Source organism: Mustela nivalis, assembly GCF_964662115.1.
Source record: "Mustela nivalis genome assembly, chromosome: Y".
Classification (NCBI taxonomy): Eukaryota; Metazoa; Chordata; class Mammalia; order Carnivora; family Mustelidae; genus Mustela; species Mustela nivalis.
Genome location: NC_139041.1, coordinates 25,605,944 through 25,629,303, shown reverse-complemented (window position 1 = coordinate 25,629,303; position 23,360 = coordinate 25,605,944).

The window sequence follows — 23,360 nt, the reverse complement described above, 5'->3', positions numbered from 1 at the left end:
ATCATGTGGGCAGGGCTTCCTTCTAGTTCCCTATGTGATAATCTATTCTCCTGTGACTAAGCAACGTGGATTGAGAAAGGCAGTCCCCGAACTGTTCTATGGTTGGGATTTCGTGTTTGCAGGTTAGGCAGCTAATGTCCTCAATGTCCTGTCTTTGGCCTGTAGCTCAGTCTTGATGCCGCTGCTGCGAGAGCCCACAATTTATTGTGCCCACATCAAATCATTTCCATGAACACTGCCTCTAGTGGATTCACTGCCAGAACCCACCATCTTCCCACTCTATCTCCTGGTATTATCTCTGATCATGATCTCCAGGCTGACTGCACCTGGTTGCTTGTTGGTGTCCTTCCAATAGATACAATGTGTTCTCTCAAATAGATGTCTGCCAAGCCTGCTCGTCTGAATTCTCCAGGCCTTTTGAGACTTTTTGGCAAGAACTTGTGCCATCCAGACCCTCTACTGGTCACAGCCAATGGCTTTTGGAAACATGCTCCATGTTGATTACCATTGTACTCCGTTCTCCTGCGCTGTAGTGTTTTGCACTGACTCACTGCCCTCTGATGCACCTACCACCCACTTATCTCCTGAGCCATGTCTACAATATTCTCCAATAGTCTCTGTCCCTTCTTTTCTCTTTTGCTGTGGAGTTTACATTGTAGGCTTTAGGTCAATTTCTGCAATATTGCAGTTGTTATGGTTATCTTCCAGTTGTGTTCGTGGCTGAAGACAAACCTGGAGTTCTCAGACACTATTACCATCTCACTGTTCTCCAAAGGCACCACAGATCCTTACCGAAGCATAAGCAAGAATGAATTCTTGCCACTTGCCTCATATGGCAGTGTTGCGGAGAGTCCTGGGCTACGTCACATCTATCAGTTTCAGAAAGACAAATGACATACAATTTCACTCTTCATGGTAGTCAAGAGGCATGGTAAAAAGCAAGGAAAAAAGGAACAAGCCAATTTATTCTAACCAGGCACATAAAACGTGCTGTTTGAAGGCAGGTTGTGAGAATACATGTATATAAAAGAGAACAAAAGGTGACATTCTTTGTAGGAAATGTGTTTGAAAGTGGTGGAATGTGAGTTTTCAAGGCATGTATAATTGAATTGCTATTCATAAAAGATCAATTTCCTACCTGTTGAAATTTAATTATAAGTATGTGAACACACACAGACAATACACACACACACACACACAAAGGAGATTCATAAAAGATGAGTAGGAAGTGAGGAATCACACTAAAGGAAGCAACACTCCCAAAAAATACAAAAAAGGAAAAAGGCACAGAGAATCCAAGTAAGAAACCAACCAAAATAGAAAGTTAACCTGCTACCTATCTATAATTGGTTCAGGATAAATTCTCCTGTCAATACAAACTGATTACTGGACTAGATTAAATTAAGAAGAGAAAATAAAAGAAAAGAAAAGAAAAGAAAAGGAAAGGAAAGGAAAAGAAAGAAAAGAAAAGAAAAGAAAAGAAAAGAAAAGAAAAGGAAAGAAAAGAATCAAGGCAAAAATGGTCCAAAGGAAACAACAAAATCTTAAAATCTCGACCTTATGTTCCGAATAGAGATTTCCTTTGACCATAAAGATACATATAGCTTGAAAGTCAAGAAATTGGAAAGACATAGGTTATGAAATTGGCAAGGAGAAAAAACCAAAGAGATGGTGCCTATGGCAGAGAGAGAGATTTTATGCCTTTGAGAGACAAAAGATTACCAGAAGTTGTTTTGTCTTGATGGAGCATCAAAACATCAGAAACTTGGAAGAATTTCCAACATATACACCACAAACATGGGTGTATCTAAAGGTTGTAAGCATATTAACCTAAAGGAATGGAGATGGGCACCTCAATCCAATATTGGTGGGGATACAATATCCACTCAGCACAGGACAGATCATCCAGATGGAAAGGTGGTAAGGAATAACAGATGTTATCTTGTGCTGTCTATACCACCTGAGCTTTGGTAATACATGCACAAGATTTGTCTGTGAGGACCATAAGAGAAGATCTTCCCAAGGGCAGACCAAACTCTGTGTATCACAGATCGAGTGCTGGAGTCCAAATCAAGTTGTAATCAATGGAAGATAATTCAAATCCTAACTTCTATACTTATGATCACGAAGGTATGAAAATGGAAATAAATCACTTATGAAAGGGAAACACAGCCAGACACTAATAGCTGGAAAACACAACACTCCCTGAACTAGAAATAAATCAAAGAAAGAAAATCAGAATGTACCTTGAACAAAGGAAAATCAAGAAACTTATGGGAATATGTCAAAACATCTTATGGGAAAAGAATATACGTTTAAATGTGTGTATTTCCCAAAATTATAAACACCAATAAATATTAACCTAACTTGATGCCATAAGGTACTAGAAAAAGAAGAAAAGAATTTTAACAAACTAAAACAAACTGGAGGAACCATTACCTGGATAATACAGGGAGACAATCATACAGCTGAAAGTATGAGACCACAAACAACTGATAGCAAGGGAAAAAAAATAAACAAAATAAAAACTAAAAGACCTCTCTACACAATTAGGCCAGCAAATTTAAGAAAAAGAGAAAATCATAAATTCTGAGACACATATAAACTCCAAGATTAGGCGAGAAAGCCTACAATATCTGAGCTCTCTATTAGTGATTAAATTATTTGAAGCAATAATAAAACACCTGCCAACACACAGAAGGCCAGATCCAAATCATTTTTCTGGTCAAGGCTTTTAGACATTTAATGAGAAGAACATGCATCCAAGAATACTTTATCCAGCAAGACTGACATTCAAGATGGATAGAGCGATAGAGTTTACAAGACTGGAAAGGTTCAAAATATTATGCAACCACCAAGCCGACACTGAAGGGAATATTAAGAAGGGTTCTATTACAGAAAAAGCCCTAAGAATAGCATTGAACAGAAATATAGATACAATTTACAGAAATAAATACTTCAAAGATTATACAATGTCAATAAAAAGTATCTATCAATACTGACTCTCAATGATAATGGCCTAAATGTGCCCATAGAATGACACAGGTTTGCAGATTGGATAAAACTACAGGACCCATATATATGATGTCTAGGAGAGACCCATTTTGAACTGAAAGATACACTGAGACTGAAAGTGAAGGGATGGAGAAGCATCTATAATGACAATGGACCTCAAAAGAAGGCCTGAGTAGCGATTCTCATATCAGATAGATTAGATTTTAAACTAAAGACTGTAGTCAGAGATACAGAAGGACACCACATAATTCTTAAAGGGAATATCCACCAAGAAAATCTAAAAATTGTAAATATCTATACCCCCAATATGGGAGCAGCCACTTACATAAGAAAACTGTTAGTCAAGATAAAGAGTCATATTGATATGAATACATTAACAGTAGGAGATCTTGACACACCACTCTGAAAAATAGATCATCCAAGCAGAAAATAAATAAACAAGAGCATTGAATGACACTTTGGACCAGATGGATCTCATAGATATGTAGAGACCATTCCAAGCTAAAACAACAGAATACTCATTCTTCTCAAGTGCACATAAAACCTTCTGCAGAATAGACTACATTCTGGGTCACAAATCAGGACTCAACCAAGCTAAAACAACAGAATACTCATTCTTCTTAAGCGCACATGAAACCTTCTGCAGAATAGACTACATACTAGGTCACAAATCAGGACTCAACTGATAACAAAAGACTGACATTATTCCCTGCATGTTCTCAGATCACATTGCTTAGAAACTGGAGCTCAATCACAAGGAAAAGTTTGGAAGCTAAATACCACCTTGCTTAAGAATGTTTGGATTGGGGTGCCTGGGTGGCTCAGTGGGTTAAAGTCTCTGCCTTCGGCTCAGGTCATGATCCCAGGGTCATGCGATCGAGCCCCACATAGGGCTCTCTGCTCAGCAGGAAAACCTTTCTCCTCTCTGTCTGCCTTTCCGCCTACTTGTGATCTCTGTCTGTTAAATAAATGAAATCTCTAAAAAAAAAACGAGTGGATCAATCAGGAGGAGAAAGAAGAACATGGAAACCAATTAGAATGAAGATACATCAGTCCAAAACCTGTGGGATACACAAAGGTGGTCCTAATGGGAAAATACATAGTCATCAAAGCCTCCCTCAAAAAAACTGGAAAATCCAGAATACACGAGCTTCTCTTAAAGAACTGGAGAAGCAACAACAAATCATTTGACTCCACTTATAAGAAGGAAATAATACGATTAGAGCAGAACACAATGAGGTAGAAACCAGAGATGCAGTAGAACGTATCAAGGAAACTAGAAGCTGGTTTTTTTTGAAAGAATCAATAAGATCAATAAACCATTGGCCACACTAATCCAAAAGAAAAGAGAGAAAGCCCAAATTAATAAAAAATGAATAAATAGGGACAGAAAACTACTAACACAAAGGAAGTTGAAACAGTTATCAGAAGTTATTATCAACAGTTATATGACAATAAACTAAGCAACCTAGATGAAATGGATGCATTCCTGGAAAACTATAAACTCCCAAAATTGAACCAGGAAGAATTTGACAAAATTAGTAGACTGATATATTGTAAAGAGATTGAAGCAGTGATCAAAAATATCCCAAAGCACAAGAGCCCAAGACCTGATGCATTCCCTGGGGAATTGTACCAAACTTTCAAAGAAGAAATAATGCCTTTTCTTCTGAAGATGTTTCAAAAAATTGAAGCAAAAGAAAAACTTCCAGACTCTTTCTAGGAAGCCAGCATTACCCTGATCCCTAAAACAGGCAAAGATCGTGCCAAAAAGGAGAATTTCAACCAATATCACTGATGAATATGGATGCTAAGATTTTCAACAAGATTCTAGCAAACAGGATACAACAGTGCATTAAAAAGATTATCCACCATGACAAGGTGGGATTCATCCCTGGGCTTCAAAAATGTACAATCAGGGACGCCTGGGTGGCTCAGTGGGTTAAGCCGCTGCCTTTGGCCCAGGTCATGATCTCAGAGTCCTGGGATTATGCCCCGCATTGGGCTCTCTGTTCAGCAGGGGGCCTGCTTCCTCCTCTCTCTCTCTGCCTGCCTCTCTGCCTGCTTGTGATCTCTGTCAAATAAATAAATAAAATCTTTAATAAATGGTACAAATCAGTCAGTGTGATAGTACTAATTAATAAGAAAAGAGAGAAGAACTACATGGTCCTCTCAATTAATGCCGAAAATGCATTTGACAAAATCCTGCATCCATTCCTGAACAAAATGCTTCAAAATATAGGGATAGAGGGAACATTCCTGAACTTCATCAAATCTATCTATGAAGGATCCACAGCAAATATCATCCTCAATGGGAAAAAGCTTGCAGCCTTCCCTTTGAGATCTGGAACACGACAGGAATGCCCACTCTCACCACTCTTGGTCAACATAGTATTAGAAGTCGTAGCAAAAGCAATCAGAAAACAAAGAGAAATAAAAGGTATCCAAAATGGCAATGAAGAAGTCAAACTCTCTCTCTTTGCAGATGACATGATTCTTTATATGGAAAACCCAGAAGTCTCCACCCCCAAAATACTAAAATTCATACAACAATTCAGCAATGTGGCAGGATACAAAGTCAATGTACAGAAATCAGTGGCTTTCTTATTACACTTACATTGAAAATATAGAAAGGAAATTAAAGAATCGATTCCATTTACTATAGCACCAAGAATCATAAGATACCTGAGAATGAACCTAAGGTAAGAGGAATAGAAACTGCACTCGAGGAACTACAGAACACTCATGAAGGAAATTGCAGAAGACACAAAAAAGATGGAAGACCATTCCATAATTTTGGATCGGAAGAATGAACATTGTTAAAATGTCTATACTGCCTAGAGCAACTATACTATTAATGCCATTTCTATCAAAATTCCACTCTTACAATAGGCACCTTTTTCCATTCCTTGGAGTCAATGACTTCCTTAAGCTCTTCTTCGTGTTCCATCATTCTTCCTTTTTCTTTGGGTTTGCTTCCTTAGTTTCTAGTCTTTTTCTTCCAGGTCACCCATTGGATCCTCTGCTTCTGCAAGCTAGCTGGACTTTGCATCCAGTCTGCTACCAATATTTTCATCAGGAGCTCTTTATTTTCTTTTATTTTATTTTTGCCAGTTTTATCTCTGTGATTCTAGACTCCCTGATATCTTTAGTGTTTTCTGATGTACAAGGAATATCCTGTCCATTGCTTTCAATCCTCCATCGGGCATGTTATATGCAGAGGCTTCACTCTGATTGCCTGGCTATGATCATTTCTCTTTCTTTTTCCTCGGTACCAATTGATTCCTCCATCTTTGCATTGGATCTAGGTCTCTGTCTTTTTCTCTGTATTGGAAAAGCCCTTTCTGTTTTCTAGCCTGAGGGTAATTTCTTTAAGAAGAAGAGATCATGGAATCCCCAAGGGCTGGCCTTTGAGGGAGTCTCAGGTGTGTGTATGGCATGCATGCCCTCTGCTGTTGTTTTGTGTCTTTCCCCTGTCCTTGAGGCCCGTCATCTGCAGAGGCTCTTTTGCCTGCCATTTGGTGTGTTTGGTGTCTGGGCTGAATATGCTGAGGTTTAGCTTGGTTGGCTCTGGTGTGCCTGTGAGAGGAGACATTCAACCAACTCAACAGCTTGAAGGCCTGCAGAATGCTGAGGTCAGGAGGCAGCATGTGGGGAGGGATTTCTTCTAGTCCCTTACAGGAGAGTCTGTTCTCCTGGGACAGAGCAACTTTGAATGAGGAAGGCAGTCCCACAAATTTTCCATGGTTGGCATTTTGTTATTTGCAGTTTAGGCAGCTAATGTCCTCATCGGCCCTGTCTTTGGCCAGTAGCTCAGTATTGATGCTGCTGGTGTGAGAGCCCCAAATTTCTGTGCCCCCATCGAGTCATCTCTATGAACACTGCCTCTCATGGGTGCACTTCCAGTATTCACCATCTTTCCACTGTGTCTCCTGGTATTGTCTCTGATCATGGTTTCCACGCTGTATTCACCTGGTTGCTTGTTGGTGGCCTCTGCAGGAGAAACACAGTGTTTTCCCAAATAGATGTCTGCCCAACCTGCTGATCTGAAATCTCCAGGCCTCATGTCCCCTTGTAGGCAAGAACTAGTGCCATTCAGACCCTCTTCTGGTCACAGCCAATGGCTCTGCTTGTGGGTTGCCAGTGTGCTCTGCTCTCCTGTGCCCTTGCCTTTTGCATTGGCTCACTTGCCTCTGACACACCAAACACTTTCGTCTCTCCTTAGCCATGTCTCCAATCTTCTCTCATAGTCTCTGCCACTACTTTTTTTTTTTTTTTTTTTTTTTTTTTTTTTTTGCTGTGGAGTTTACTTTGTAGGCTTCAGGTCAATTTCTGCCAAGGTACAGTTGGTGTGGTCATCCAGACTAGCCTGGACTTCTCAGACACAACTACCATCTCAATGTCCTCCCAAGGCACCAGAGATTCTTACCAAGTCATAAGCAAGAATTTATTCTTGCTACTTGCCTCATGTGGCAATGTTGTAGAGAGCATTGGGCTAGGTCATATCGATCAATCTAAAAAAAAAAATAACATATGGTTTCACTCTCTCATGGTAGTCAAGAGACATGGGAAAAAACAAGGGAAAAGGGGACAAACCACATGATTCTAATCATGCAGCCAAAATTTGGTGTTTGTTGGAAGGCAGGCTTGTAATAATACGTGTTTATCAGAGAGGACAAAAGTGACATTCTTTGTAGGAAATGTAGTTGAAAGTGATTTAATTTTAGGTTTCAAATCATGTCAAATTTAATTGCTATCCATAAAAGACCAACTTCCGATTTCTGGAAATTTAATTATAAGTGTTATGTGAACACACACAGACAACATACACACACACAAACACACACAAAGGAGACACACAAAAATGAGGATTCACATTAAAGGAAGCAAAACCCCCAAAAATACCATAAAAAGGAAAGGCACAGAGAATCAAAGTCAGAAACCAACCAAAATAGAAAGTTAACTTCCTACCTATCAATAATTAGTTCAAGTATTCAGGATAAATTCTCCCCCCAATGGAAACAGACTGTTTGACTGGATGAAAATTTATTAAAAAAAAAAAAAAGAAATGAAAAAAGAAAAAAAAAAACTGGCAAAAATGGTCCACAAGAAAACAAAAAACTTAAGAAGCTCGACCTTATGTTGCAAATAGAGATTTTCTTTGACTGTAAAGATACATATAGCTTGAAAGTGAAGGGTTTGGGAAGACTTAGGTTATGTAATTGGAAAGGAGAAGAGAGACAAAGAGATGGTGCTGATGGCAGATAGCAAGATTTTATGCCTTTGAGAGACAAAAGATTACCGGAAGGTGTTTTGTCTTGATGGAGCATCCAAACATCAGAAACTTGGAAGAATTGCCAACACATACACCACCAACATGGGAGTACCTAAATGATGGAAGTATATGAACAGAGAGAAAGGGAGATGGGGATTTCAATTCAATATTGTTGGGGACTACGTTATCCACTTTCAGCACAGGACAGATAATCCAGATGGAAAAGTGGTAAGGAATAACAGAAGTCGTCATGTGCTGTCTAGACCACCTGAGCTTTGGGAATACACGTGTAAGATTGTGTCTCTGAGAAGCATAAGGTAAGTTCTTCCCAAGGGCAGACCAAACTTTGTCTATCACTGATCGAGTGCTGGAGTCCAAATCAAGTCATAATTAATGGAAGAGAATTCAAATCCTATCTTGTATACTTATGACCACGAAGGTATGAAAACGGAAATATCTCCAAAATGACACATGGAAGACGATTTGAATGTGGAAGAACTTTGAGCATGCCCACAGGGTGGTGCCACTACCCTCTGGGCAACTGATGGGAGATATGGCAGCACGAGCCTGCCTTGACTCTCTCATGACCATCCCCCAAATTTTTTCGTGCGATAAGGAAACAGTGCCTCTTGCAAAAGATGGGCATGTTCTAATGGAGCCAGGAGAGGATGAACAATGGGTCAACAAGGGGCTATTACAGCGGGTAAAACAACAGCTGCTACAGGTTGGAGAGGAGTCCAGGAATATATGGATCCGGAGAAAGAACAAAGGAGCTCAGAGCAAAGGTCTGGCATGTTAAGATGGTGGAAGGTGCACTGTACCTGGTTGCATTCCATAGGGACCTAGGTCCAAATTAAATAAAACATCCTCTGGCACCAGTAAATCCTGGTACACTGGTTTTGTTTTTGGTTTTTGTCAAACGATGCACATGCATGTATGTGACAGAGACAGAGACACAGAGAAAGAGAGAGGAATCACAGTCAAGGGGTGGAACTGGAGATGGAGAAGCTGACTTCCCCTTGAGCAAGGAACCTGAGACCAGAGTGGATGCGATGACCTTGGAATAATTAGTTGAGCTGAATGCCGCCTCTGAACTGATGGACACACCCCAGGACCCAGTCTTTGTTTTCTAAATATCTCCCAGTTCTAGACAAGAACTACTCTCTGTCATTGTTCAGAAATTCATGGGATACGGATTTTGGCTTGGGCTGATGTTGCTGACTCTATCCAACCCTCTTCGAGAGCTGGTATAGCTTGTCATCTTGAAGTCAGTGACATAGTTTGTCAGTGACAAACTACTCTCCCCTGCATATTTGGGTAAAGAGAATTCCTCCACTATTAACTTTGCAGGGGGGATGACACTATGTCTTGTGGTGCTCTGCTTCTGTGGATGGTGATGGGAGTCCTCTGGGCCTCTGAATCTGTGTCTCTGTTTCTGCTCCCACAGGAGGGAAATTTTCAGCTCTGATTTCTCAAATAAATGTACACCCCTTTTTTCCTCTCACTCCTAGTTCAACTACAATAGGCACATCTTTTGATTCCTTGCAGTTGAAGACTTCTTAAACTCATAGACACGTTCTATCATTCTTCCTATCTCTTTGGATTTGCTTCCATATTTTCTAGTCTTTTTCTTTTTTTCCAGGTTACTAATTTGATCCTCTGCTCCTGCCAGCTGCCTGGACTTTGCCTCCAGTCTGCTATCAATATTTCCATCAAAAACTCTTCATTTTATTTTATTCCATTTCATTTCATCTCATTTTATTTTATTTTATTTCATTTTGTTTTCATCAGTTTTATCTCTGTGTTTCGAGACTCCCTGATATCTTCTGTGATTTCTGATGTACACGGAGTATCCTGGCCGCTGCTTTCAATCCTCCTTCAGTCGTGTTATATGCCTAGCCATAATAATTTCCTGTTCTTTTTCGGCATCAAGTAATTCTCCAATTTTTGCATTGGATCTACGTCTCTGTCTTCTTCTCTGTATTCGAAAAAGCCATTCTGTTTTCTAGCCTGAGGTTAATTTCTTTAGGAAGAAGAGATCAAGAAGTACCCAAAGGCTTGCCTTTGAGGGAGTCATGGGTGTTGTGTGGCATGAATGCCATCTGCTGTCTTGTGGCTTTCCACTGTCCTTGAGGCCCATCATCTGCAGAGTCTCTCCTTGCCTCCCATTTGGTGCGTTCCCAGTGTGCTCTGCTCTCTTGTGCCTTTGTCTTTTGCATCAGCTCACCGGCCTCTGATGCAACAAACGCCCACATCTCTCCTGAGCCATGTCTCTAATCTTCTTCCGTATTCTCTGCCACTTCTTTTTTCTCTTGCTGTGGAGTTTACTTTGTAGGCTTCAGGTCCAATTCCGCCATGTTACAGTTTATGTCTAATCTTCCAGTTGTGTTCATGGTCGAAGTCTTGCCTGGACTTCTCAAACACTACTACCGTCTTACTGTCCTCCCAAGGAACCACAGATTCTTACCGAGGCATAAGCAATAATGAATTCTTGTCACTTCCCTCATGTGGCACTGTTGTGGAGAGCATTGGGCTAAGTGTTATCTATCAGTCAGAAAGACAAATAACATACGATTTCACTCTCTCATTGTAGTCAGGAGATATGGGAAAATGCAAGTGAAAAAGGGACAAACCACACGATTCTAACCAGACACACCATATTTGGTGTGTTTTGAAGTTTGGTTTGTGAGAATACGTGTTTATCAAGGGGACAAATGGTGACATTCTGTAGGAAATGTGGCTGCAAGTGATGGAATGTGAGTTTTCAAGTCATTTCAGATTGAATTGCTATCCATAAAAGAACAACTTCCTATCTCTTGAAATTTAATTAAAAGTGTTATGTGAACACACACAGACAACACACACACGCACAAAGGAGACACACAAAAGATGGGGACGAAGTGAGGAATCCCACTAATCTAAGCGAATTCCCCCAAAATCCCATAAAGGTGAAAGGCACAGAGAATCCAAGTCAGAAACCAACCAAAATAAAAAGTTAACCTCCTACCCATCAATAATTAATTCAAGTATTCAGGATGAATTCTCCCTTCAGCACAAATAGATTGTTGGGTTGGGTGAAGATTAAAAAAAAAAAGAAAAGAAAAGAAAGGGGAAAATGATCCATAAGTAAACAACAAATCTTAACAAGCTCGACCTTATTTTGCGAATAGAGATTTACTTCGAATATAGAGATATATATAGCTTAAAATTGAAAGAATTGGGAAGACATAGGTTATGCAATTGGCAAGGAGAAGGGAGCCAAAGAGAGGGTGCCTATGGCAGAGAGAAAGATTTTATGCCTTCGAGAGACAAAAGATTACCGGAAGGCGTTTTGTCTTGATGCAGCATCAAAACATCAGAAACTTGGAAGAATTGCCAACATATAAACCACCAACGTGGGTGTATCGAAATGTTGGAAGTATATAAACAGAAAGTAAGGGAGATGGGGACCTCATTCCAATATTGTTGGGGACCATGATATCCACTTTTAGCACAGGACATATCAGATAGAAAGATGGTAAGAAAAAACAGACGTCATCATGTTTCGTGTAGACCACCTGGGCTTTGGGGATACATGCATAAGATATTGTCTCTGAGGACCATAATAGAAGTTCTTCCCAAGGGCAGAACAAACTCTGCCTATCATAGATCATGTGCTGGAGTCCAAATCAAGTTGTAATTGATGGAAGAGAATTAAAATCCAATCTTGTATACTTATGACCAGGAAGGTATAAAAACAGAAAGAAATGACTTACTAAAGGGAAACACAGCCAAACACACTCCCGAACTAGCAATAGATCAAAGAAAGAGAATCAGAAAGTACCCTGAGCTAAGGAAAGTAAAGAAACTTATGGGATGAAGTCAAAACATCTTATGGGAGAGAATATAGGGTTAAATGTGTGTATTTCCCAAAATTAAAACACCAAAAAAACCAACATAATTTGATGCCAAAAGGAACTAGAAAAAGAAGGAAAAAAACTTTAGAAAACTTTAAGAAACTTGAGGAGCCATTACCTGGACAATGCAGGGAGACAGGCTAACATCTGAACGTATGAGACCACATGAAAACCTAAACAAAGGGGAAAAAAACTAATCACCCCTCTACAAAATTATGCCAGCAAATCTAAGAACAAGAGAAAAAAATAAATTCCAAACACATATTAACTTCCAAGATTAGGTCTGAATCCCTACAATATCTGAGCTCTCTATAAGTGTTTGAAGTGTTTGAAGAAGTAATCAAAAACCTCCCAACACACAGAAGGAAAGATCCAATTCATTTTCCTGGTCTAAGCTTCTAGAAATTTAATGAAGGCAATGTCATTTCTTCTTATTGATTCCAGAAATGGAGGTGGAGTGTAGACTCTTCTTTTCAAGTATAAAGACCCAATTCAGATTAGGACATTATAGGGAACAAATTCCATGCCTTTTTAATAAGTAAATATAACAAAAATATAATTCTTTCCTTTTCTCTCGGTGTCTCCATCTGCTTTTGAAAGGGCCAGATAGTTTATTTTTCTTTCATTTTCTTCCTTTTTTTTTTTTTGTGTGTGTGTGTGTGTGTGCTTTCTCTGTGGTAGTCATTGTCATCCATCATATGCTTTTGACAGAGAATTTGCTGAAACTATAGTTACATATACAGTCTAGGGTTCATCCTATGATATGCCACAGCTACTCAACACCCATTAGCCAGTTCCCTCATTCCCTGCATCTATTTTCTGTTACACTCAGCTTGATTCTCAGAGTCCTGAGACACTTATGGTTTGTCTCCCTCTCTGACTTCGCCCTCTTCAGTTTTTCCTTCTGTCTAATAAAAGCCATGGTATTTATCCTCTGCCATATAAGAGGAAAACCATAATGGATTCCCCTTTGACGTCTTGCCTTTTTCTTTGCACAACACCTAATCCTATCAAATTATTGACAATGCAATAACCAGGAGTAAAAACAAACAAACAAACAAAAAACTGTTTTGTTGAAAAAGAAGTAAAAGATTAACAAATGATAAGTGTTATGTGAAACACACTCAGGCAACACATACACATGCACACACACAGATAAGATACAGAAAAGATGGGGAGGAAGTGAGGAATCACACTAAAGGAAGCGAACCCCAAAGAAAATAACATAAAGCGGAATTGCACAGATAATCTAAGTTTGAAACCAACCACAGTGGAAAAGTTAACTCCTTACCTATCTATAACAGTTCAAGTATACAGGACTAAATTCTCTTATCACTGAAAACACATTGCTTGACTGGATAAAAATTAAAAAAAAAAAAAGTCCAAAAAGTTTAACAAGAAAGAACAAAAACAAAGCAAGCTTGACCTTTCCTTGGAATACAAAGATACACATATATTGAAAGTGAAGGGTTTGGTAAGACAAAGGTTTTGCAACTGGCAAGGAGAGGAGAGCCATAGTCTCTCTGTGCCTATGACAGAGATATTTTATGCCTTCCAGAGACTTAAGATTACGGGCAGGTGTTTTGTCTTGATGGAGCATCAAAACATCAGAAACATCAGAATTGCCAACATATACACCACCAACTTGGGTGTATCTAAATGATGGAAGCATATGAGCAGAATGGAAGGGAGATTGGGACCACAATCCAATATTGTTGGGAATGACGATATCCACTTAAAGCAAAGGACAGATCATCCAGATGGAAAGGTGGTAAGGAATAACAGACATCATCGTGGGCTCTCTAGACCCCCTGAGCTTTGAGGAAACATGCGTAAGATCATGTCTCTGAGGACCATAAGAGAAGTTCTTCCCTAGGGTAGAACTAACAGAGTCTATCTCAGATCCTGTGCTGGAGCGCAAATCCAGTCATCATTAAAAGAAGAGAATTCAATAACTATTTTGTATACTTATGACCACAAAGATATGGAAACGAAAAGAAATCTCTTACACAGCCAGACACTAATAGGTGGAAAACACAACACACTCCCGAACTAGCAATGAATCAAAGAAAGAAATTCAAAAGGAAAATCAGAAAATGCCACGAACAAAGAAAAGAAGAAACTTATGGGATGATGCCAAAACAGTTTATGGGATAAGAATATAGGGTTAAATGTGTATACTTCCAAAAATTAAAAACACCGAAATAAAGGAACCTAACGTGATGACATAAGAAAATAAAAGGGAAGAAAAAATCTTAAAACTTAACAGAAATAATAAGTATGATCATCGAAATAAAAGAAATACAAACAAACCAATAGGTAAAAAAAAAAAATCAGGATAATTCACACATCAGTTTTGAAAGTTTAACAAACTGGAGGAGCCATGACCTGGATAAAACAGGGAGAAAAGCATACAGCTGAAACTATGAGACCACATGACAACTGATGGAAAGGAAAACAAAACAAAACGAAACAAAACATCTAAAAACACTTCTATGCAATTATGCCAGCAAATCCAATAACTGAGAGAAAAGGATATATTCCAAGACACATATCAAATCCCAAGATTAGGTCAGGAATCCTACAAAATCTGACTCTCTAGCAGTGACTAAAGCATTTGAAACAGTAATCAAACACCTGCAAACACAGAGAAGGATAGGTCCAAATCATTTTGCTGGTCAACACTCGAGCCATTTAATTAAGGCAATATCATTTCTTCTCATTGGTTCCAGAAATGGAGGAGGCAGGGAGACTCTAATTGACAAGGATAAAGACCCAATTCCGATAAGGACATTATAGGAAACGAATTTCATGCCATTTTAATAAGTAAAGATAATAAATATAGAATTCTTTCTTTTCTCTGTCTGTCTTCACCTGCTTTTGAAAGAGCCTATTTGTATTTATTTTAATTTTTTATTATGTTGAGGAAGACAGCCTACCATCTATCATTTGCTTTTGACAGAGTATTCAATGTTGCTTTTGTTCCATATACAACCTAGTGCTTATTCTAATATATGCCACAATTCCTCAACAAATATTTACCAATTCCCTCATTCCCTGCATGCCTCTCTTTTCTGTAACTCTCAGCTTGGTTCTCAGAGTCCTGAGTTCCTCCTGGTTTTTCTCCTCCTCTGACTTCTTCCCCTTCAATATTCCCTTCCTTTACTGAGGGCCATGGTATTCTTCCTGGGGCACATATGAGGGAATACATACGATATTTCCCTTTGTCTGCTTGCCTTTTTCATTTCGCATCACCCAGTCATGGGATATTGATGTCAATGCAAGTGCCAGGGGTTCATCCTCCGTGATGACTGAGGAATACTGTGTTGTTACCAAAATGGACCACACCTCCTTTTTCAAATAGTCTTTGCAAGAGCAAGGCGGCTCAATCCACAGTTCTGCTCAAGTGGACATTGCAGTCCATTGAAGCCTTTTTCTGTGATTGAAGAGACATGGTCAACATGCCTATACGCATTACCACAGCAGGTAGAGTTAACTAATGATGAAAAGGAGTGCTGTCCAGGGCTCTTCCTTAAAGGTTAGCTCTGTTGCAGAATGTCACTCTCCTTGAAGCCTTTGCAAAAGTGTATAAGGTAAAGCTGGTAGACATAACCCTATTCCCTAATGTCTAGTGTATCAGAACACTAGGAGATGAGGACACACACAGCACAATATATCCATTCCCTAACATTTTTCCTTGAAAAGGAACTTTCCGTAACTTAGTCATCATTGACCCATAGGTAAAAGATGCTGAGAAAGTCCTCTCTCACCCACTGAATGACAAACCCACAGAGAGCTGATGATACCCAAGAGGCCTCATTGCTTATTGACAGTTCTAGAAATTGCAGTGCCAATTCGAAAACCTTGCCATCTCTGGAGAAATGGCAAAAAAGATAGTATAACAAACGTCATTATCTTTTCTCTTTTCTAGAAAAGGGTAGGGAGACATTAACACACAGGACAACCTGTGTTCTTAATCAGCCTCAGATGGCTCTTTTTCTGTTATTCTAGGGCTTCATACCTAAAGTCATAGGACTCAAATGTCATGAGAAAGGGACTGCTGCTTTAGTGAAGCCAGCTTCTATGATGTCACAAAGCTTTGAGGTCATAGCAATCACTCCTCCCCTAATCTCGCCTGATCACTACACTTGGCTGTAGTAGTCATGGGTGGGCCAAGAGGATCACAAGCCCTCCCAAACCGCTGGAGCATCCTGGGTCTTTCACCAAGGCAGTTTGCAAAGCGAGTCGGATTCCCCTTCTCCTGGCCGAATTCATAGTCTTTGGTCGTGTCTGTCACCAACAGCCCTATGGACACCAGATAAAGGCAAGAATCCACCATTCCATCTCACCCACAAAGGCCATGAAAGAATCAGGAATCAAACAAAGCCCCAGGGGAGGAACTCCAAGCCATTCTTGGACCAAATAAGTATGGTCCTCCCACTCAATCAGGGTGCTTCTTCCCAGGAAAAGGGCCACCCAAAGGGTGGTACAGCTACCCTCTGCAGAACTGCATGGAGATGTGGCAGCACAAGCCTGCCTTATCCCTCTCATTGCCATCTCCCAAATGGCTTTATGCAATAAGAAAACAGTGCCACTTCCGAAAGACGGGCATGTTCTAATGGAGCCAGGAATGGATGAACAATGTGTCAACAAGAGGCCATTAAAGAGGGACAGACAGCAGATGCTACAAGTTGGTGAGGAGATACAGGAAGAAAAAAAGCAGGAGAATAATCAAGGGAGCACAGAGCAAATGTCTGGCATTTCAGGATGGTGAGAGGTACTCTGTACTGGGCTGCATTCCATAGGGTCGTAGGTCCAAATTAAATAAAATATCCTCTGGCATCAGTTAATCCTTGTAATCTCTCCATTTTTTGGGGGGATGGCAAACGATACCCATGCACATATTCTACAGAGTGACAGAGAGATCACTGTCAGGGGGTGGAAATAGAGATGGAGAAGCAGACTTGTCCCTGAGTAGAGAACCTGAGACCAGAGTCGATGCCATGAACCTTGGATTATGAGTTCAGCTGAAGGCTGCCTCTGCAGTGCTGGACACACTTTTGGACCCAATCTTTGTCTTCTTAATACCTCCTAGTTCTAGACAAGAATCACTGCTCTGTCATTGTTCAGAAATTAGGGGATAAGAGTTTTGGCTTGGGCTGCTGTTGCTTGCTCTACCTGACAAATTCAAGAGCTTGTATCACTTGTCATCTTGAAGTCAGTGACTTTGTCATGGACAGATTACTCTCACATGCATATTTTCTTAAAAAGAATTTTTCCATTGCTAACTTTTGAAGGGGCTTGACACTATGCCTTTTGGGGCTCTGTTTCTGTTAATGATTATGGTAGTCCTCCATGGCTCTGAATCTGGATCTCCGTTTTTGCTCCAAGATGAGGAACATTTTCCTTTCTAATTTCTCATGGAAAAGTTCGGCTCTCTATTTCCTCTCAGTCCTAGGAATCCTAAAATAGGCAACTATTTTCATCACTTGGATTCGATGATTTCCCAAGCTCATTGTCATGTTCCATCATTTTTACTTCTCTCTTTAGATTTGCTTCTTTATTTTCCAGTATTTGTCTTCCAGGTTACTAATTTGATCCTTGGCTACTCCAGCATCCTGGACTTTGCATCCAGTCTGCTACCAATCTTTTCATCAGGGAGTCTTTTTTATTTTATTTTATTTTATTTTATTTTATTTTATTTTATTTTATTTTATTTTATTTTATTATTTTATTTTATTATTTTATTTTATTTTTATGTTATTTTTATCATTTTTATATGTGTGGTTCAAGACTCCCTGATGACTTCTGCTTTTTTTGATGAACAGTGAGTATCCTGGCTGGTGGTTTCAGTCCTCCATCAGGTATGTTACATGTAGAGATTTTACTTCGATTGCCTAGATATGAACATTTCTTCTGTTTTTTCCTCGACATCAATTGATTTTTCCATCTTCACATTGGATTTAGGTCTCTGTCTTCTTCTCTGTATAAGAAAAGTCCATTCTCTTTTTTTAGCCTGAGGTTATTTTTTTTTAAGAAAAGAGATCATGAAGTGCCCAACGGATGGTCATTCTGGGAGTTTCAGGTGTGAGTGTCATGCATACCCACTGCTGTTGTGTTGTGGCTGTTCCCTGTCCTTGAGGCCAGTCAGCTGTAGAGGCTCTCCCTGCCTGCTCTTCGGAGTGTTTGGGCTAAAAAGGGTGAGGATTAGTTTGGTGGGCTCTGGTGTGCCTGTGAAAGGAAATGTTCAACCAACACAACAGAATGAAGGCCTGCAGAATGCTGTGGTCATGAGAGAGCATGTGGGCAGGAATTTCTTCTAATCCCATAATGGAGAGTCTGTTCCCCTCAGACAAAGCAGCTTGGACTGAGGAAGGCAGTTCTCCGAGTTTTCCACAGTAGGCATTTCGACTTTGCATGTTAGGCAGGTAAAGTCCTCACCGTTCTGTCTTTGGCCAGTAACTCAGTCTTTATGGTGCTGGTGCGAGAGCCCCAAGTTTCTTGTGCCCCCATCGAGTCATCTCCATGATCACTGCCTCTCACAGATGCACTGCCAGAACTCACCATCTTCCCAATGTGTTTCCTTGTATTGTCTCTGACCATGGTTTCCTGGCTGTCTGCACCTGGTTGTTTTTTTTCTTCTCCAAGAGAAACAGTGTTCTCTTAAGTTGGAATCTGCCAACAAGGTTTATCTGATATCCCTGGGCCTCAAGACACTTTGTTGGCAAAAAGTTGTGTCATTCCAGCCTTTTGCTGGTCAAATGCAATGGCTTTGGCATACATGCTCCATTTGGGTTCCCATTGTGTGATCGTCTCTCCTGTGGATTTGTCTTTTCCATAGGCTCACTGTGCTTTTAAGCACTAACTGCCAACATATCCCCTAAGCGATGTCTCAAGTCTTCTCACATAGGCTCTGGGACTACTTTTCTCCTTTACTGTGGAGTTTGATTGGTATGCTTCAGGTCAGTTTCCACCCATTTCACGCTATCTGGTAATCTTCAGGTTGTGTTTATGGCTCAAGACAAGCCTGGAGTTCTGAGACACTACTATCAACTCTCTTCTCCAAAGGCACCACAGACTCTTACACAGACATTGGCAAGAATTAATTCTTGCCACTTGCCTCATGTGGTATGGTTGTGTTGAGCACTGGGCTAAGTCACATCTATCAGTCTCAGCAAGACAAATAACAGATGATTTCACTCTCTCATGGTAGTCGAGGGATCCTTGCCTTTCTCCGAGGTCCAGAGGGCTGGTGCTGACACTCACGACCAAACACTATAAATTGGGCCGTAGAGAAGGTGACACTGACTCGCTTTGCAAACTGCCTTGGTGAGAGACCCAGGCAGCTCCAGCGGTTTGGGACGGCTTGGGGTCCTCTTGGCCCACCCATGACTACTCCAGCCAAGTGTAGTGATCAGGCCTGGGTTGATGAGGGGTGGTTGCTAGGACCTCAAAGCTTTGTGACATCACAGATGCTGGTTTCACTGAAGCAGCTGTCCCTCTCCCATGACCTTGGTGTCCTATGGCTTTAAGTAGGAAGCCCCGGGAAGGACAGAACAAGAGCCCTCTGAACCTGATCAAGAACTCAGGATGTCTTGTGTGTTAATGTCCAACTTTCCCTTTCTGGAGAGATAGAGGAAGGAAAATAACATTCATTATATATTCCTTTAGGCCAACATATCCCCGGAGACGGCAAGGTGTCCTTTTCCACTACAATTTCTAGATATCTCAAGGAAAGGTGAGGACTCGCGGGTATGAGCAGCTCTCCATGGGGTTTGGCGTCCAGTGGGTGAGAGCGTACTTTGTCAGCATCTTTTGCCTATGGGTCAGTGATGACTAAGGTATGAAAAGTCCCTTTCTGAGGTAAAAGGTGAGGGCAACAATATATGGCGCCGTCTGAGGCCTCGTCACCTAGTGTTCTAAAACACGCGGCTAAGGGATTAGGCCTCTGTCTAACTGGCTTTCCTTAAACACCTTTGCAAAGTCTTCGAGGAGAGTGACATTCTGCATCAGAGCTAACTCTCAATGAAGAGGCCTGGACCGAACCCGTTGTCATTATTAGTTAACTGTACTTGTTGTGGTAACGGGTATAGACATGTTGACCGAGTCTCTTTAGTTAGAAGGAAAGGGACGGCCTATACCGACGGCTTGCAAGGCCCATTCGAGCAGAGCTTTAGAGTGATCAGCAATGCCCTTGCAAGGACTAGTGGATCAGAAAGTTTGGGTCCATTTCGGCACCACAGTATTCCTCTGCCGTCGAAATGAAGGAACCCCTGGACCTTGCCTTGACATGAATGTCCCATGCCCTGCTGTTGGGAAATGGAAAAGGCAAGCAGATAAAGAGAAATATCATATGACTTCCCACAATTTGTGCCTCGGGAGGAATACCTTGGCCCTTAGTAAAGGAAGGCAATCCTGAAGGGCAAGAAGTCAGAGAAGGAGACCCACCAGGAGTTATTCAGGACTCTGAGAATCCAGCTGAGGGTTACCGAAAAGAGAACTGCTTAATGGGTGGTCAGGAGTTGTGGCATATATTAGGAGGAGCACTAGGACGTACACGCAACTAAAGCATCCGTGATACTCTGTCAAAAACGGATGATGGATGATAGGCAGGCTTTCTCAACAGAACAGCAACAACAACAACATAAATTCAGAGGAAAACAATGTGGCCCTCTCAAAACCAAAGGAAGTCACAGGGAGAAAAGGAAAGAATTATATTGTTTATTATCTTTCCTTATTGAAATGACATGGGATGGGTTTCCTAAAATGTCCTTTGAATTGGGTTTTTATCCTTGGGAATTAGAGTTTACCCGCCTCTTCCATCTCTGGATTGAATGAGAGGACCTGACAATTCCTTCACTAAATACCTAGAAGAGTGGCCCAGGAAAATGACGTGGCCTTCTGTGTGTTGGCAGGTGTTGGATTACTGCTTCAAATGCTTCCGTCACTACTAGAGAGCTGAGATTTTGTAGGTTTCCTGAACTAATCTTGGAAGTTTCGATGTGTCTGCTAATTTATCCTTTTCTCTAGTTCTTGGATTTGCTAGCATAATGTGTGGATGTGCCTCTTCAGTTATTCTTTTTTTTTTTTCCTTTCTACCAGTTGTCATGTGGTTTCAAGCTGTGTGCTTGTCTCCCTGTTTTATCCCAGTAATGGCTTCTGCGGTTTGTTTGTGTTGTCACCACTCAAGGGCGAGATCTCCGGATTTTTTTCCTATTGCTTTGTATTTCCTTATTCTGATAATCACATGGATGATTTCAATTTTTCTGTTAACTTTGGAGTTCTGTATTTCTTCATCTTGTTCCTTCAGTTTTCCTTTTAGGTGGCTTTCTTTTTTGATGTTTTTAATTTTGGAAGCGCATGCATTTAACCCTATATCGTTTCCCCATAAAATGTTTAGGCACCATCCTCTAAGTTTCTTAGAATTCCTTCGTTCGTGGCTCTCTGTGCTTTTCCTTTGGATTTTCTTTCTTGCATTCATTGCTAGTTCGTGAGTGTGCTGTGTTTTCCAAGTTTTAGTGTCTGGCTGTATTTCCAATTTGAAAGTGATATCTTCCTGTTTTCATACCTTCGTAATCATAAGTGCACCAGATAGGATTTGACTTCTCTTCCATGAATTACGACTGGATTTGGACTCGAGCTCATGACCTGCGATAGACAAAGTTAGGTCTGCCGCTGGGAAGAACGTATCTTATTGTCCTCAGAGACGCAATCTTACTCATGGATCCTTAAAGTTCAGGTGGTCTCGAGAGCCCATGTGGACGTCTGTTATTCCTTAGCACCTTCCCATCCAGATGATCTGTCCTGTGCTTAACGTGGATATCATAGTTCCCAAGAGTATTGGATAAAAGTCGCCATCTCCCTTCCTGTATGTTCATAGGCTTCCAACGTTTAGATACACCCTTGTTCATGATGTATATGTTGGCAATTCTTCCAGGTTTCTGTTGTTTTGATGCTCCATCAAGACAAAACACCTCCTCTTATCTATTGTCTCTCGAAGGCATAAAATCACTCTCACTGACTTAGGCACAAACATGTTGGCTCTGTTCTCCTTGGGAATAGCATAACCTACGTCTTCGCGATTTCTTCACTTGCAAGCTATGAGTATCTTTATAGTTGAAGGAAATATCCTATAGGCATCAGAAGGACGAGCTTGTTTAATATTTGTTGTTTACTTATGGATCTTTTCTACCTTTATTTTTTTGATTTGGAATTTCAACCACTCTTACAAACTGTTTGTATTGACGGGAGACTTTACTCCTGAGTACTGAATGTATTATTGATAGGTAATAGTTCACTTTCTCATTTCGGTTGGCTTCTCACTTGGATTCTATTTGCCTTTCACCTACATAGTATTTTCTTGGCGTTTCTTCATTGGTACGATTCCTTGCTTTCTCCCCATCTTTTGCATGTCTTATTTTTGTGTGTGTTCATGTGTGTGTGCATGTGCATGTGTTAATGTGTGTGTGGTCTGTGTGTGTTTCACATCACAATTATTATTAAAATACAAGAGAATGGAATTCGGTCTCTTATGGATAGCAATTCAATTGGACATGCATGGAAAACTCACATTCCATCAGTTTCAGGAAATCTCCTGCAAGGAATGTCATCTCTTGTCCTCTTCAAGAAACACGTGTTCTCACAAAACTGCCTTCCAACAAACATCACCATTTAAATTCCTCATTAGAGTCATACTGTTTGTCCCAAAACCCTTGCTTTTTCGGATGTTTCTTGACTGTCATGAGTTAGTGAAATCGTCTGTTTGTTGTCTTTGTGAGAATGATACATGTGACAAAGCTCAGTACTCTCCGCAAGAGTGCCATAAGAGACAAGTGGAAGAATTGCTTCTTGCTTCTGTCGCAGTACGAATTGCGGTGACATGGAGGACAGTGAGTTGGTAGTAGTGTCTCATAACCTCGTGCTTGTCTTCAGCCATGAAGGCAACAGGAAGATGACCACAACAACTGCAGTGGGGTGGAAATTGACCTGAAGACCACAAGGCAAACTCCACAGCGAAAGAGAACAGAAGTTGCAGAGATAATGGGAGAAGGTTGGAGACATGGCTCAGGGGAGATTTGGTTGGTTTGTGGATCAGAAGGCCAGAGCCCATGCAGAGGACCAAGGCACAGGAGAGCAGGGCACCCTGGGAATGCACAAGGAACCTGTTACCCAGT